A 16,757-nucleotide genomic window follows, 5' to 3' on the forward strand; every position below is an offset into this window, starting at 1 on the left:
GGTGATAACGGTGCACAGGGCGCAGCAAAACTCTGTGCTTTTTAGAGGGGGCTTCTTCTGTAGCTATGCTGTCCTTCACAAGGCAAGGAGAGGTCACCAATCAATCAAATGATCAGAACCAGGAAGCAAGCAAAAAATGCTATTGAATCCCAAGCACCATCAGAAAACTCTTTAAAAAAAGGCTGACAGTCACAAAGTGAAAAACTACAGCTACCGTTCTCATAGTTCTGCAAAAATCGGAATCTTTCAAAGTGTTTTTAAGAGCTGTCATTTTAAAAATTACACAATTGTTGATGTTAAAGTTGGAAAATATGTTCAGTGAAATCATTTATTCTTTTTTTTTTTGTAGTTGAACCATCTTTTTCCACTAGCTTTGGAGCTCCATGTAGTCCAATTATTTAAAAGGACAGCGCGGTTCCTTTTTGCTAATTTCTTTGAAGAAGAGCAAGTTAAGGAGCCTGGTCTGCCATTTCATTTTCATTGAAAACACCCAACAATAGCTCAAACGTTATTTTAAGTGAATATAACTGGAACAGTCACACAAAAGGTCACCCATTTTACTGGCGTGGAAAAATACAGGATAGGCTTCCCGATCTCCCAGGGTTGTTCAGTACTTTGTACAATCAAAGTCGAGTAGACTTTGGCCTTAATACAAATACTTTCCTATCTCCCCTCACCCAGACATGCTTGCAACACAATTTTAGTCACTGTTATTTTGGAATGATTTGTATAAATGAATTTTATTCACTCCACAAGAAAAACAACCACAAAAAAGATACCAAACATCTCTCAGTCTCTGAACTTATAGATAAAGCAATCCTGAATTTCAAATAAATTAATTACAAGTATACATGCAGGTTTTTTTTCCCCCCCATGAGTCACAATTTAAGCCAGCAGAAGCAACTAAAAACCAACTATGTTGACAGAAGTAAGGGAAGTAAGGTCACATTTCTCAAATATGCTTTTCATTCACAGAGCTTCAGGCAATTAAAACATCAATACGTACAGAATCAGTGAAACTTTAAATGAGCTCCCAACAATAGGAACAGCTATTTGATTAGGAAAATAAAGGCAAGGTTCGCCTTCTGAAAATACTGCTTTGTTATTATTACTGTGTGCATCCCATGCTGGCATCTTCACACTGAAATTTGTTTTTATTTATAACTGTATTAAAAATAGTTTCTAAAGAAAATCGAGCAACCAATTGGGTGTCTGTACGTGCCATTTCAGCCCTCCAGGTTTCTCAAGAAATAGTTCAGTGATTCCAACTTATGTTGCTGTGCTATAGGACCTCTCTTACCCACCCCTGTTCTACATATGAGGTTCTAAGTTTGTAATTCCTCGTGCTTGGCTGCCACTCTTCTACTTGCATCAAGTTCATACCCTACAAAACCAGGGACAGAAATATGTATCATCTCTTACCCACGTTCCACCTACAGTTCTCTCCTTACTCCTGCTCTTCATGGTAGATCTGAACTGAGCACCCTTCTCACAGTTCCTTTAAACATCAGAAACTCTACAGACTTACATTACGCTCCTGCAGAAGCTACATCAGGCGATGTCAAACACATCTTCCACAGCTCTTAGTCCCACATCCACCCACGAGCATACCCTTCCTTGCTTCCTAGAATAACATCCCCAAATTATTATCAGCTTCACATCGTTTCCGCTTTCCTTACTACCTTCACCTTGCCCCACAGTTTGGCAAAAAGCAGCAAGTAATATATGGACACGGTACTAGAATCTGACTGCAGACCCACACAGTCCCACCCACGCAGTGATTCCCATTTCTTGTCCCATCTCTAACCACCTGCCTCTTCCCATCAGACCTGCATGGCTCAGCAGAGCAGGAGAACACTGCCCCTCTCCCGAAAACTGACCAAGTGGTTCAGAAGTTACCGGCAGGGTGGGAGGACGAGCTGGTGGACAGATGGATGGACAGATGGAGCGATTGCATAAGATGCTCCTCTCAAACCAAATTAAGACTTCCAAGTCCTACCTGTTCCACCGAGCACTCCATCAGCACTGGCCGCTTCCCTCTTCAAGGTTTTCCATTTTATAAAAGGCAATACCCCATAAATTAGTAGCTTCAGTCTATAGGCTTGCCAGATCAATGCTGCACTGACTGTACATCACGATGTACGGTTATCGTGCTCCATAAATAACTGTCTTGGAACACAAGCTGTACCCAAACAAGATTTCACAGTTAAGTAGAAAAATAATGTCTGCTTAAAAACATTATAGTGGCATGTAATTTAAAACATCCTTTGTACTAATAATGCCAACAGTAAAAGAGAAAGGAAAAAACTTCAAATCTTGTGTTGAAACAAACAGAGAAAAGGCACAGTAGAAAGACTACTACCCATTAAAGGAACTGCAAAGGCGGTTTGCATTTCAGCAGCATAGGACTGTGTGAAGAGATGGAGGAGAAGCTCTGCTAGATAAGCAGATGGATCAGGAACGTGTGAAAAGGTCCATAAGGTAGGCTCAAGTTTTTAAAGTATGAAACTTCTCAAGTGAGCATAGACTCAGTGTAGGTGTTTTCATACTAGGATTAGTTCTGGTGACAGGTTTGTTCAGTGGTGTTTTTTTCTTTTGCGGCTTCTCTTTCTTTTTTTAAGGCTTAAAGATGTAGGTAGATAACAGCATTCTGGAATGGGGAATACAGCATGGAATGGTTTGAGCTAGAAGGGACCCTTAAAGACCATCTGGACCAACTCCCCCACAGTGAACGGGGACACCTACAGCCACATCAGATGCTCACAGCCCCATCCAGCCTGACCTTGCACGTTCCCAGGGACAGGACACCCACCACCACCTACCTCTCTGGGCAACCTGTGCCACTGCTTCACCACCCTTACCATAAAAAACTTCTTCCTTACATTGAGTCTACATTTCTCCCCCTTTTAGTTTGGAACTACTTCTCCTTGTTCTACCACAACAGACTCCGCTAAAGCAACTGTCAGCTCCAGCCTCGTCTTCCAAAAAGGCTGGAAAGACGTTTGCAGAGGTTAAGTAAACAAGCAGTGACAATTTTGTGAACACTACAGATTAACAGCATGGGAGTAAAAAATAGGAGACTGGAATCCAACTCGCAAAAAAAGAAAGATAAAATGCTTACACCCAACACCATTGCTTATTTTGGGCTGAAATTCTCCCTTCAAGCGCTCTAAAGAAGATAGCACAGCAGTGCCATTAAAGCAAGGAGAGTACAGTGAAAGAAAAAAAGAAATGTCATAAAGAGAGAAGAAAATCTAAATATCACACCACTTCATCCTAGTAATATCTCAGGAATATATATATAAATAAAATATATATATAAATATATATAAATAAATATAAATAATATATAAAAATATATAAAAATATATATAAATAAAAATACGTATATATGTGTGTGTGTGTGTGTGTGTGTGTGTGTGTGTATATACACACACACTTTTATTTATTATTTTTTTTTAAAGAGAAAACACCACTTTGAGCAGGTCTAACTGGACAGCCCTCTGAGTTCCCTTCCAAAGGGAACTCTCTGTGCAGGCACAATTAGAGAGGTCTTGAAGGAGAAGCATCTTGCAGCACAGAAAGTATTGCCAAAAGAACAGAGTAAGCCACCAGGAATACCATTCTCCTAACCAACAATCAGCTGAAAAAGCATGAAATTGGCTTCTTATAACTTGGTGTCAATTCTCACCTCAAAACATACAGAGCAATCAGATTTAAAACGGTTGCAAATGGTTGGGGGGAGGTTTAATTCAATTTTTTAATTATTATTATTATTATTATTATTATTATTATTTGTTTTATTCAATTCTTGTCTTGGAGAAGAGAAGGCTCTGGGGAGAGCTCATTTTGGCCTTTCAATACTTGAAGGGAGCTTATAAACAGGAGGGGTACAGCTGTTTACGAGGGTGGATAGTGATAGGACAAGGGAGAATGGTCTTAAACTGAGACAGGGGAGGTTTAGGTTAGATATCAGGAGGAAGTTTTTCCACACAGAGGGTGGTGACACACTGGAACAGGTTGCCCAAGGAGGTTGTGGATGTCCCACAAGGCTGGATGTGGCTCTGGGCAGCCTGATCCGATGGTTGATGACCCTGCACATAGCAGGGGGGTTGAAGCTGGATGATCATTGTGGTCCTGTTCAACTCAGGCCATTCTGTGATTCTATGAATATTTGCTAGAAGGTGCACCATCACTTCAGTCAACACCCATCCTGCAATCAAGAAGGATAACACTAAAAACAAGTCTACATTCTCAGATTCACATCTCATTGTTATCGCCTACTCTGACTGCTATGACAATTGCTTACTTCTCGATTAGTCAACATTTTAACTTTGGAATGAGGAGTATTCTACATAAATTAAACTTACTATTATTGCACTTGATAACTAACATAAAAAGCAAGTTATGTCACAAATGTGTAGCCATCCCCTACATTCACAGAGTATATTCTAACAATACAGAACATACTTGAGAGCTGCCAGCACGTCTGCCAACTTGTATAAAAAACACCTGTTTGAAATATCAATTAATATGCAAGATTAAAAACATCTGTCTGCTATATGAGATGTTGTGCATATTGACAGGCCCAAGATCACTTCACCTGTAACTGGAGTCATACAGCTGCCCCAACCCAGCAATATCAGCGAAGCTGAGCATATGCTTAACCTATGACAGGTGCACAAATATTCAGAGAAAGGGCTCAAATAACCACTGGGAATAAACAAAATGCTGCCAAGTGTTAACAATAAAAAACAGAAGAGGAAACTTGTATTGGAATTTGTTTTCAGCTACTATCTAGTTTCTACTGAGTGCAGCAGGTTAGCAGGAATTTAGAATGAACGTAATGGCTCTGACAAGGGCTTCAAAGAAGAGTTGACTTTGTCAAATCCTCATCTTCTAGGCAGTTCGACTTTGCTATTACATTTTCAGATAATAGCTGAGAATATAGTGTATAGAAAATCCCATGGCCTCTATAAAACAATCAGACTTTAGAAGTTGCTGAACAAACTACATTACATTTACTCAGGGAAGATTGCTGTGATGAACTTGCAATTAACATGACATGCTACACTACCCTAAATATTCTCACCAGACACATTGGTTGTAAGAGCTGGCACAGAGCAGTATTCAAATTCCTTCAGCAAGCTGCTGAGACTTACCCACTCCAGGACTCACACCGGCACACTGCTTCCTCTTTACCAACATCTTGGAAAAATCCACAAGAAAAGGGAGAAGAGAAAAAAAAAGAACGCACACACTGGGAGTCTACGACGTTCAGGCATAGCAGGGCATTCTGCTGCACTGATACCAGCACAGGGCTGAGGCACACATGGGCAAATGCAGCAGTTTGTGAGATGTCATTCTCATCGAGAATAAAGCTCTTTTTTAGGTTAGGAAATGCAGCAATAAACAGGGAACTCACAGGCAGAAATATCTCACGTTTAACTCAAAATTTTGTTCCAAAGATAAAATATTGGAGCATAAAGCTCCACTTGCAAATACCAGGCTTACAAAGCTCCTAGTTAGCAGTTACCTTTGTGGCTCTTAACTGGGTTGACATTAAGAAGGTGAAGTGTTGCCCAGCCTACCACAGCAATGCCAAACAGAACAATCAGCCCTCCTGAGGTCAGAGAAGGGCGAGGCCACGAAGCAATGCAGAGAGGGGGCACTCCAGCAATTATTTCCTACTCCACACATAGGGAACCCCACAGCTGAGTAGCTGCTGTTGTCTTCATAAGCGCTGAGCTCACTCCAAGTGAATCAAGGGCTCTGCAGAAATGCAGGTGATCCTGTGCCAGATGGTTACCCTAGATTATTATCAGCCTGCTAGAAACTTAGGGGGGAAAAAAAATAAATCAATTTCAAGATCACAGAAACAACTTCTGTGAGTTTGAAAGCCAAACGTTGCCACTCAAACGTAAGGGCTGTTAGATGGGGAGATGAAAGAAAACACAGTTCAAATGAACCAAGCTAAGTAAGAATTCTCTACTACAGAAAAACATTGCCATCAGCTTATCTGAATTCTCTAGGAATGCAGAGTGCCTACAATGCCGCAGGCACCTAAGCACTGATATCCACTTATGAAGAACAGAAGTGAAAAAAAAATTGTTCATATTCGAGCTCCAAGAAGTTTTTTTGTATTCTGGTTCTCTGAACTGATATTTGGTTCCACTGAACCTTACAGCCACATCCTCCCTTTTCCTTCAGTTGCTTGAAGCAGGGTGTTACCATTCACATCTGTATTTCTATAGTCATCTGTAAGAGAAGATTAACAGAGACAGCGATACAACTCACCAGAATAATGGAGCTTTGTGTGGCTGGCACAACCACGGTTCAGTTCAGAACTGATTCACATTCTGTTTTTTCAGAGGGTAAGTTTGGTGGGGTTTTCATTTGTTTATTTTAAATGTTGCCAAGCAACTATTTTTTATGAATGCCATCCTTTTTTCCCCTGAAATAAACATCAGCATAAAGCTATGCTACAGTTGAAAACACACTGGCTGAAGGGTTACATTTCAAGAAGGCTCAGGCAGCTCACACTTGAATTCCAAGTCTGAAGCCAAGCTAGAACACACTAACATCTCTTCTGAGGTAACGTTAGGAAAATAAATCTAATTGCAGTAATTCTAGAAAGAAATCTTCTAAAAACCTAAAGTCTTCAGGGTCACAAATAAGCACTGCAGATAATCATCACATTCCATACACACTTTCTTTGTTTTAAGAAGAAATGAAAGACTGAAGCAACAGGCTGTTTTAACTCCACAGCAACAACACATAACTTAAGCATCAGTCCCTGCACGAACACAGAAGCACAGCTCTAACTTGAAAGCCCTGATGGACAAGTTGTTTTTTCAGAGTTATTTTGCCTAAAGAAAACAGGCATGGAAGTTCTCCACAGGCTAAATTCCTACAGGACCCTCGTGGTTGTGTCAGAAAACGCACAAAAAACATCTGCGTGTTAAATATACACTGTGTGTGTGTGTGTGTGTGTGTGTGTGTGTGTGTGTGTATTCACACAATTTTTTTAAATTAAAATTTAATTTTTTATTTTTTTCCATCTTTCACAGTAACATCAAGATATTTAACAATCATTTCTGCTATGCTAGAATATTTTATTTAATACAGTGACAAAGAAATGTATTAATACTGCATTCTAAACAAGTGATTTTAGGTTTACGAGATGGATACACCAGCATTGTGAACATTCATGAGTTCCATCAAGATTTAATATTATGATGAAACCAGGCAGGCTCAACATGAGGGCTGACTTTCCAACAATGATTTCCTCCGTTCACTTACATATTGTTTTAATGCTCACTTTCATTTATATCAAGAAATTAATTCTTACTGCTTCTGATGCAGAAAGTGATCCAGTTACTCACAAGGAAACCTCTTTCCACCTCAACACTGAGGAACAACTCCTCAACTGCCTGATAAAACAAACAAGTGAGTGAGGAAAAAAGAAGTGACCTTATAGTTAGAATACAGAATTTGGAAACAGGGATTCAACTCCTATCTTCATTACATTACCTACATTCCTTAGTGATAGCAAATCACTGATGTGAATAATAAGCTAAATATTCAGAGTCGCTAGGTTTAGCTCATGGGCAGTGCTAAGATTCTTTTCAATTCTCAAATAGCAGCTCTGAGAAATGCACGCCATCCCAGTGCTGCTCGCATGGAGAGCGTTCAGTTCACAACATCTTCGCTCATCTTCCGTGTCAATGCACTGTAAGAGCAGACCCACATTTGTGCTCTGCTCAGAGTAAGCACGATGCTCAAACAAATCCTCATCAACAAGAACTTGCAGTGTGTCCAGTTTAATACCTAGGAAGACTGTAGGTTTTTCCTTCCTTTTCCCATGGAAGAGTGCTGTGGTTCCAGAAAGAATGTTAATTCTTACACGCCAACAGCCTGCAAGAGTGTCCATATATAGTCAGCATTATAAATAGCTGCTTTTATCATAGAAGTGAACTGGCTTTTCATTATGTATTCAGAGAAAGAGTGTTTTCTACATATAGGAATTATTCCTTTGTTCTACCCTCCATTTGCAGCCTTCGCTCATCCCCTACTCACCCATCCTGCCCCACGTACAGGAACAGACACTGCTGGTGTCAGACCTCACTAGTGCTACCACCGAACTACAACGGAGCTCCAATAGGTTTGCAACAGACAAGCTTTGTATAAATATGCAAAAGATTGCACGATCCTCAGCTGCCATTCAGTGCAATTTCAAATGCTTTCCTGCAGCTACTTCACTAACAAGAAAATCTTATGAAATACTCCAGGGCTTTGTTAGGAATAGAGCTACAGTAAACATTCCTACATTTGAATCTCAAAGTATATTTTCTCCCCAATGTTTTCGAATAAACTGGAAGGACCTACTGGAAGGTCGTTAAAATAGAATTTGATTTCTTTGTTTAAACACTTCAAGGTTTGAAAACCAAGCCACTGACAACAGGGTTAACAACAGGTTTGTTACAACTCTCACCGTGAAGTCAGACAAAATGAATCAAACCAAATTGCTTGGACACTGAAACAACTGAAAAAAAAAAAAAAAATCTGGATCATATCTCAGAGTCACTAAGGTTGTCAACATTCAATGACATCTGAAATCAGATGTAATACTGTGTTTTTGGATTTTTTTTTTAATGTGTATTTTTTAATATTGCTAGCTGCAGGTCTCGGCACCAGCTGACATTAATCGGAAGCTCTAGTTCCAACTCACTGGTGTAGCACTCGTGCCCTGCAGCTCTCAATGGCCACTGCTTTACATTCTCCCTTCCTCGCTGCTCTTTTCAGCCACTGTCACATATAACACCACTTTGCTGCATAACAGAAAGATCTCAAGGGCTAAATATGGCAATGAGCTCTCCCATGCAGTTGTGATTTAACCCCCTCAAACGTTGCAGCTTTAGGTAGATGCTGACAAATAAGGCTGAGCCACTCCATTCAAAAGCCTCTACAGGCGTAGAACAGCAGAATCTCACCGCAAGTACAAAGAGAGGAGATTGCCAAATGAGCAAAATGAGAGAAATCCTGCACACCCACACAACTCGAGGTAGCGTTTAAGTCCATACAATGGGAAAAGCTCATACTCCTATCACCCAGCCCACCTGTTAAAATGGCGCTTTCTCCTACTCCAAGCAGGTAGATTTTATTAAACGCTTGTCTTTTTTTTTTTTTTTTTTTTAAACTGCAGCTCAGCAAGAAAACGCACGCACCAAGAACATTGCCGTTGTTTTAGGCAAACACAGAAAACTATGCGAAAGGATGAATTCGACGCCCTTAGGCTGAAACGCGACGAGGGAAAAATGATAGTTCCACACCCTCACGGAGGGCAAAACGCTGTGGGGAGCGGGAATCGCGCTCGCCAAAGCAGCGCCGTCAGGCGGGGCGGCGTGCAGCCGGTGACAGCGGGAGCCGGGGGCTCTCAGCATCCCTCGGCAGCGCGGCGACCAACAGGGCACCGCTCACAACTTCCCTCCCGCAGCACCGCAGCACCTCGAGACCGCTCGCGATAACCTCTCCGCACACCAACGGATTTCCCAACCCTCCTCGGCTTCGCGTCCTCCCACAGCCGAAGTGACGAGTCGTACGGCTCTGCCCGCGCACCTCTCCCCGCCCCGCGCACGGAGGCAGCCCCCAGCCGCAGCCCCCAGCCGCAGCCCCGCCGCTCCCCCCTCACGCGGCGCCACTCCGGGGTGCCGCCTGCCGCAGCGACGGCGGCGGGGAGCCCCCGAGCCCAGAGGCGGCCTTCCCGGGGTCTGCCCTCTCCGCCCCCCGCCCACCTACCTGAGGGCAGCCGGCATCCGTCCGCGCGGCGGCGCACAGCCGGGGGCACCGCGCGCAGCCTGCCTGCCTCCCGCCCTCCCTCGGACGAGGATCCCTGCAGGATCACCTCAGACGAAAGCGCAGCCCCAGCCCGGCCGCTACCGCGAGGGACCGCGCCAACAGCCGGAGCCCGGCGGCCGCGAGAAGGGAGGGGTGAGCGCCCGGTGACAGGTGAGGACGGCCCCCGCACCGCTCCCTACCTCGCGCCGCTCTCCTCGCAGCCGGCGGCGCGCTTACCCTCGACCGCCGCCGCCCCCTCGTTCCGTTCCCCCGCCTTAACGCGGCGTTCAACGCGGCCCCGCTAGCCGCGAGGCTCCGCCCCCTTCCCACACTGACGGCTCTCTCCACCAATAGCGAAGAAGACAACCGTCCTCGAGCTCCGCCCTCACCTCCTTCGACCAATAGGAGCTATCCGTGGTGCTGCCCCTCCGCCTTCCCGGCAGGCTCGGTTGGCTCGCAGCTGCCGAGCAACGGGCGCGGGGCTGCGGGTGGGGCCGCTGAGGGCGGTGGCCGGGAGAGGCCCCGCTGCGGGCCGAGGTTGGTGCCGCGGGTCTGTGCCCGGGGCTCCTCGTTCGGGAGTTTTCGCCTCATAGATGGGCGTTTTTTGTTCCCCTCCCCTTTTTCCCTCTCGGCTCAGCCATTAGGAGGATGGAAATGTCTCCCGCACTCACAAAGCTGTAATTTGGGCTTGCAGATTGTGCTGCTGGAGCCTGCGGTGCTGTGCTTCCTGCTCTGCTCACGGGAATTAAAAACGTGGGTAAAAAATAAAGCTGCTTCCGGATGCACTGAGCGTCAGATGCATCACAGCACGGTGCAGCTCTACTGTAATGGATGCTCCATCCCAGCTCCCATTTTCCCAGGGTGCTACAATGGTTGTTTAAATGAGAAAACCCTGTGGAGTCTGCAATGTGCCATTGGTTGCAGATGGCCAGCCCAGCACTTCCCATAGCATCTCTATGAGGATACAAACCTCAAAAACATCCACACTGGCACAGCCACCAAGTTTAGGGCACTGTGGTCCTTAAAGAGCAGGTTCTTCATCTGCACCCCACACAGAGCGCATCGCCAGAATTGGGTGGTGAGGTGCTTTGGGTTGGGATGAGGTTCTGAAGTGAATGCCATCACCTCTGCTCTTAGAGCATCAGCCCACAGCATGGAGTGCCAGAGGGCATGAAGGACGTGGTTAGTGGGCATGGTGGTGATGGACTGATGGTTGGATGAGATGATTTTATAGGTCTTTTCCAACCTTAATGATTCTAGGATTCTATGGCATCTCCTCCAGGTGCAGCTCCATGGGCAGAGGTGTTCAGGAGTGCACCTGATGACTCCCAGCTAGGTGGGCGCTCAGTGGAACCCAGCGAGGACAAGTCCAGTGACAGGAATCCCTGAGACGTGGTCAGCTGGGACATCAGACCCGTGAACCATCTATTGGATTTTCCAAATCTCCCACCAGGCCTCCTTGTCAAAGCCTCAGAGATTTGTTATTCAGGAGAAGCCCTGCTGTAGCCTCCTAAAGAGATGATTCGTGGTTCATGGCAGGCAGTCAAACCGATCGTCTGAAACACATGCTCACAAGTCTGCCAAAATTCCCAGTTTATGGTTAGAACTTCCCACGGTACTGTGTCAGGAGTGTATCACGTCATCCTTAGCTGGAAGAATAACTTGAAGGGAATTTAAGTAGAGATGTGATGCTGTAGTCCGAAGAGTGGTAAATGTGCTACCAGTGTTTGTACTCCACATACCGTCAATGGCTTTTGCAGTCCTCAGTTAGTCCCTTCTGCCTGTACTGATTCCAAGACAGAATAGAATCACAGAATCAGAATCATTAAGATTGGAAAAGACCTCCATCATCACCTAGTCCAACCACCAACCCATCACACCATGCCCACTAACCATGTCCCTCAGTGCCACATCCACATGTTCCTTGAACACCTCCGGGTTGTTCCTTGAACGCCTCTGGGCTGATGACTCCACCGCCTCCCTGGGCAGCCTGTGCCACTGCCTCACCACTCTTTCTGAGAAGAAATATTTTCTGATATCCAACATGAACCCTCCCTGGTGGAGTGGCATGATCAGTTAATAATTAATATAAATGACTGGATAATGCTTAAATGCTTAAAAATAACAAAATGAATATCCGGTAACATATGCTTGCAATTAAAATGATTTTTTTTCTATCAGCATCTCTTGTCATTCTAATATGAGGCCAGATTGTAAATGATGTAGTACATCACTTGAATTCCTGTGAGAACACATAGATAGAAACATTACTGTGACAAAATCTGAGCAGAGCACTGGGGACTTTGGTTATAATTTCACAAAAAATGTTCTTTTCCTACAGTGTTTCTCACAGCTAACCACAGTTTCACACACTAACATGATGTAGTTACTATTTTTACTGAGATCTGCCTTGTTTTGGACGTTTCTCATAATACACAATGTGACAGAGAAAAGAGAACATTTTATAATAAAATTTAATCTTGAGGTTTGGTTTAATAAGGACAGCAGTGCAGAATCTTACCTATCTGATATCAAATATCATAGCTCACTTATCTTCTGGGTTTCTTCAATATTCACAGTAATATTGTTCTCCTTATCTTGTGGTTATAACAGAAATGTCAAAGTACAACAGATCTTTGTTTATTGTCTTTAAAAGTTTAAGGCAAATATCATTCAGCTAAAAAGATGGAATTTTCCAAGATTAACCCTTGGAAATCAGGCATGGCTGTGGAAGTCAGCCCCCTCTTCACCAACACAAGCATCATGTCTAAAATAGAGATTTTGTTCTGAGAAGATAGGCTAGGCTCCACCAAGTCTAAATCTTTAGATTTGATATTTATATTATTCTGGTCTTTAGACTAGATGTTGGGGGAAAATTTTCACTCAGAGGTTGGTGAGATGCTGGCCAGAGAAGCTGTGGTGCCCCATTCCTGGAGGCGCTCAAGGCCGGGTTGCATGGGGCCCTGGGCTGCCTGAGCTGGTGGGGGCAGCCCTGCCCACGATACTGGTTGGGGCTGGATGGGCTTTGAGGCCCCTCCCAATCCAAACTGTTCTCTGATTCTATGATTCTGAGTAAATAAATTAGGAAAAAGTATGTTTTATTGGGTAAGATGAGCATATATACATATATGAGTCTAAATACAAGCAAGAATTCAATCTCATTCAAAACAAGATACCATTTCAGGCCTTTTTCCCATAAAAAGGAATAGCAAATGTCCCAGTTTGGGGCCATCTAAGTGTTATTTTTTTCAGGGAATCTGAATGGGGTTGTGAAGTGATCCAGGCCAGAGACAAACACGTGAAAAAGGCAGGCAGATTGTCTTGGCTTCCTTTTTTGGTACCCCAGGCGTTAGCTGGCTCTGTTTCAGGTTGGCCCTCCCGTGCAGATGGGAGAAGTCTGATCTGTTCTGCTGGAAATGGCATGAAGTGCCAAGTCTGACATGTGCCTCCTCTAGGAGCCGCATGAGTCAGTACCACTACAGGCATAGCAGCAGCTACAAGGCTGATGGCTGACCAACGTAATGCAGTCTCAGGAGTAACGAGCTGCTCACCCACTGCATCCCTGCAGTGCCACTACAATCAGGTAGGAAAAAATGTGATGTGAGCATCAGTGGATGTGGAGGGAGCAGCACAAGAATACTGAGCATGCACCATTCTCCACACAGCTTAAATGGGTATAAGTATAACTACACGGAGCAAGATCCTAGCACAGCACTTTAGAAAAGCCTTTAAACAGACAACCATCAATGGGAGTTTCTCCTAGCTGAAAGGTACAAAAATTAGCACACAGATAGGAGCAGATATTACATTATTCTTGCTTGCAGTGACATCTCATTACATAAAGAAAAAACAAAAACCATGAAGAAGTGAATAGATATTTTTTCATTCCTAGGGTCTTAAGAGAAAAAAATGCAATAAAAGGGAATGCTGCTGCCTTTGTTATTACTCTCTACAAACCAGCTGTTGCTTTCCCATGCTCTCAGCTGAGCAAGCAGTAACTTAAAAAGAATTTTACCTCACATTTTCTATACGACATTGCATATTTAATATATGCAATAATAGGCTGACAGCCACAATTCTCAGGTGGCAGAGTTTGCTTTAACTGCACTGACATCCTTTCACAAAGATTTTCTTGACATATATTTTTAAATGTGTAATTTGCAAGTGTTGCCCTTGAATGGGATAACATTCATTTTTTAACATTGGGCTCATGAACAAAGAGCAACAGCTTTATTCCTTTCCACACAGTCATTCCCATCCAAGTGCTGCACACCGTTTACTCCTCCATTTAGTGGTGCTGCAGCCATCCTCCACCAGTGTGGCAGGTGGTACACTGCCTAGGATTTGCTTTGGGATTCAGCAGGGATGCTGCCCAGCACTTCCCAGCCAAGCAGAGCCCTTCCAGAAGGCATAAAGTAACACAAGCAATGGTGCTTATCTATAAGAAATAGTTTTAGTGTCTTATTTAACAAGACTTGTTTAGGCTAATGAAAAGTACCAGTGATCTGGAACTTACCTAATCTGCCTTATGGTTTATAAATAGATTTACAGTGCTGCTCAGCCACCTGCTGTACACTCCTCCTATGCATTACCACTGCCCTTTCTTCTGGCTTCCTAAGTATATCTGGGTAGATTGCAAGCTTCTGCTTTTACAGAGGCAGGGCTCAGCCTAATTATAACCCACAAGATCAGGATGTGACTGTTTTGACTTGCAGAAGCAAAGAGGAATAAATGCGTTGTTGACATTTAATTTGTTTAGATATTCTGAACTCAGTCCACTTTTTCACTGTGATTTATTGAGTTTACGAAAATTCTGATACCTGATGAAATCCTGTGTTTGCAAACCATCATTTGCACTGAATTTGCTGATGAAATAAGGTGACCTTTAACGAAGACACTTCTGTTGTTCTTTTCTGATTCTGAAGTCAGTGTATTTTTATAACTTCTCAATGACAGGAAAATAGTACACAGAATGAAGTTAAATAATATTTCATTCCAGACTACTGTAATTTAGACAATGTGACATTTCAAAGAACCATGCATATTTATTTCAATAGTAATGACCAGTTACGGTTAATGGATTCCATTCACCCTATTATGCCTTACTGTGTGTAATAGGCACCTTCAGAATGCATGCAGGTAGCTTTGCCTTTAAGGTGTTTCCTGCCTGAGCATAATGCATAGTTTTATATCAGCATTTGGTTGAAACAGGAAAGGGGAGAGATGGACTGATTGCAGGGTGGCTTTCCCTTGCAGTAGTCTGTGCTTTGAGTTCCGAGGGCAATTTCTGTAAGTCCAGACCCATCGATGGTGCAGCCCTTGGCTCATCTTCAGTAATGGCACACACATACATTATTGCAGCCTCACAAACCACATTATCTTCCCCTTTGCCTTCCACAGGGCTCTGGTGTCTCTACTGTTGAACAGACTCTTTGCTGGATTAGGTATCATGTAAGGCCAAAATAAGATGGTCCCAGACCCCAGAGCCTTGTACTTCAAGAGGTGACACAGTACAGGGAAAAGACAGGTAGTTCACTTACTAATCTTATCTAAATCTATAGCATGATGGCAGAGATGAATTTCAAATAGAGATTTTTAAGGAAAATGCCAAAGTGGTTTTCTTGATGTTTAAGAGAAACTCAGCAAGAGTACTTGAGCGCAGCACTGGAGATAACTTGTGTATGTCTACGTGAAAATTTAATAAGCAGACGAGAGGATGTGATGGGGATAGGTCACAAACGGAGTTGAAAAAGAATTCTTCATTTGCATATTATTGATTCTATGAAGACAGGAGGAGACAAAAGAAAGGGCTGTTAGAGGGAGATTCAGAACTTGGGATATCTCTGAATGATAATGCATTATTACTAACGCAGTGCGTGGCAAGGGTAAAGAAACAGATGTTGCAGTAGTCAGTGTTTGGCTTAATGAAAAGCCAAACACTGTTTTTAGTATGTAGATGAATTCAAAAAACACTTCTCCTAGAAATGTTAGTCTTGTTAAGATTATAGTGTGGTTTGGCTATGAGAAAAAAGAAGGAGGTGGAAGGTGCAGATAAGTGGAAGGCCAGATACGATTTGTCACAGTGACTGCAAAGAAGACGCAACCAAAGGTGTTGTTTTACATGTACTGTTCGTAGAGTGATGTCCTGGAAGAGCAAATCTGAGCCAATTCATTTGAGACTTTCATTTGAATAAAAACAGGCAGATCTGGGGTGAAGAGATGAATATTCAAAATAATAACTAAATCATCAGTGGTAAATCATCACAAATGCTGGAAGAAGGACTTGAAAGACCTCCAAATAGTCTGCAGTGGTAATGGACAGATGCACAGGGAAAGAAACAACAACAACAACAAAGAAAAGAAAATACAGTCACAGAAACCTAATAAATATGAATGTTCAAAACTGAATTTTTATTTTTGAACTTTTGTTCAGTTCAAAGTTGATGAGAGGCACAGGTAAGAGCAGATTATGTTGTGTCTAGGAAGAGATGTCTAGTTTATAGAGGTTGTTGGTTGAAAGTGGAGATGTAGTGAACTTAGTGAACAGAGCTCCTCCTTTCTCACTATATGAGAAAAGGGGGTCAGAAAAATAATGTTGGGGGTCTTTTTCTGGGAGCATGAGAACTGAAGGAGAAGTGAAGAGCAGCGTGTTCAGGGTCAAAGAACTGAGGCAAATGGAAGAGTTGGAAATTCTTAATAATAGAAGGAAAGGACGTACAGGAAGGGAAGTGACGGAAAGCAGATATTTTCTTGTATAAGACATCAGTTGAGATCCCAATTGGAGAGCAAAGAAGTTGCAAGAGTAGGAGAAGAGGGAGGATGATTCAGGGTAGCAAAAAACCTTCTTGAGATGACAGATGTTCTCAAACTGGAGAATGGGAATTAATTAAGAAACTGAAATAACCGAAGATGGGAAAAAA

General features: G+C 43.1%; 1 protein-coding gene across 8 annotated transcripts in view; it reads right to left on the reverse strand.

Moving 5' to 3' along the window:
* CDKL5 (cyclin dependent kinase like 5) overlaps positions 1-10,173 on the reverse strand; it is a 127,260-nt gene extending 117,087 nt beyond the window's left edge. For 4 of the 8 annotated variants that reach the window (XM_085211365.1, XM_085211357.1, XM_085211376.1 and 1 more), the window contains exon 1: positions 10,038-10,173. The gene's annotated coding sequence lies outside the window, so the exon portion shown is untranslated. Of the gene's footprint in view, positions 1-9,798; positions 9,933-10,037 lie in introns of those variants that run through there. The other 4 variants (XM_085211346.1, XM_085211344.1, XM_085211345.1 and 1 more) reach the window with 3 other exon arrangements.
* Between the last annotated feature and the right edge of the window lie 6,584 nt (positions 10,174-16,757).

This window comes from Meleagris gallopavo, chromosome 1 (assembly GCF_905368555.1).
Source record: "Meleagris gallopavo chromosome 1, MGAL_WU_HG_1.1, whole genome shotgun sequence".
Lineage (NCBI taxonomy): Eukaryota > Metazoa > Chordata > Aves > Galliformes > Phasianidae > Meleagris > Meleagris gallopavo.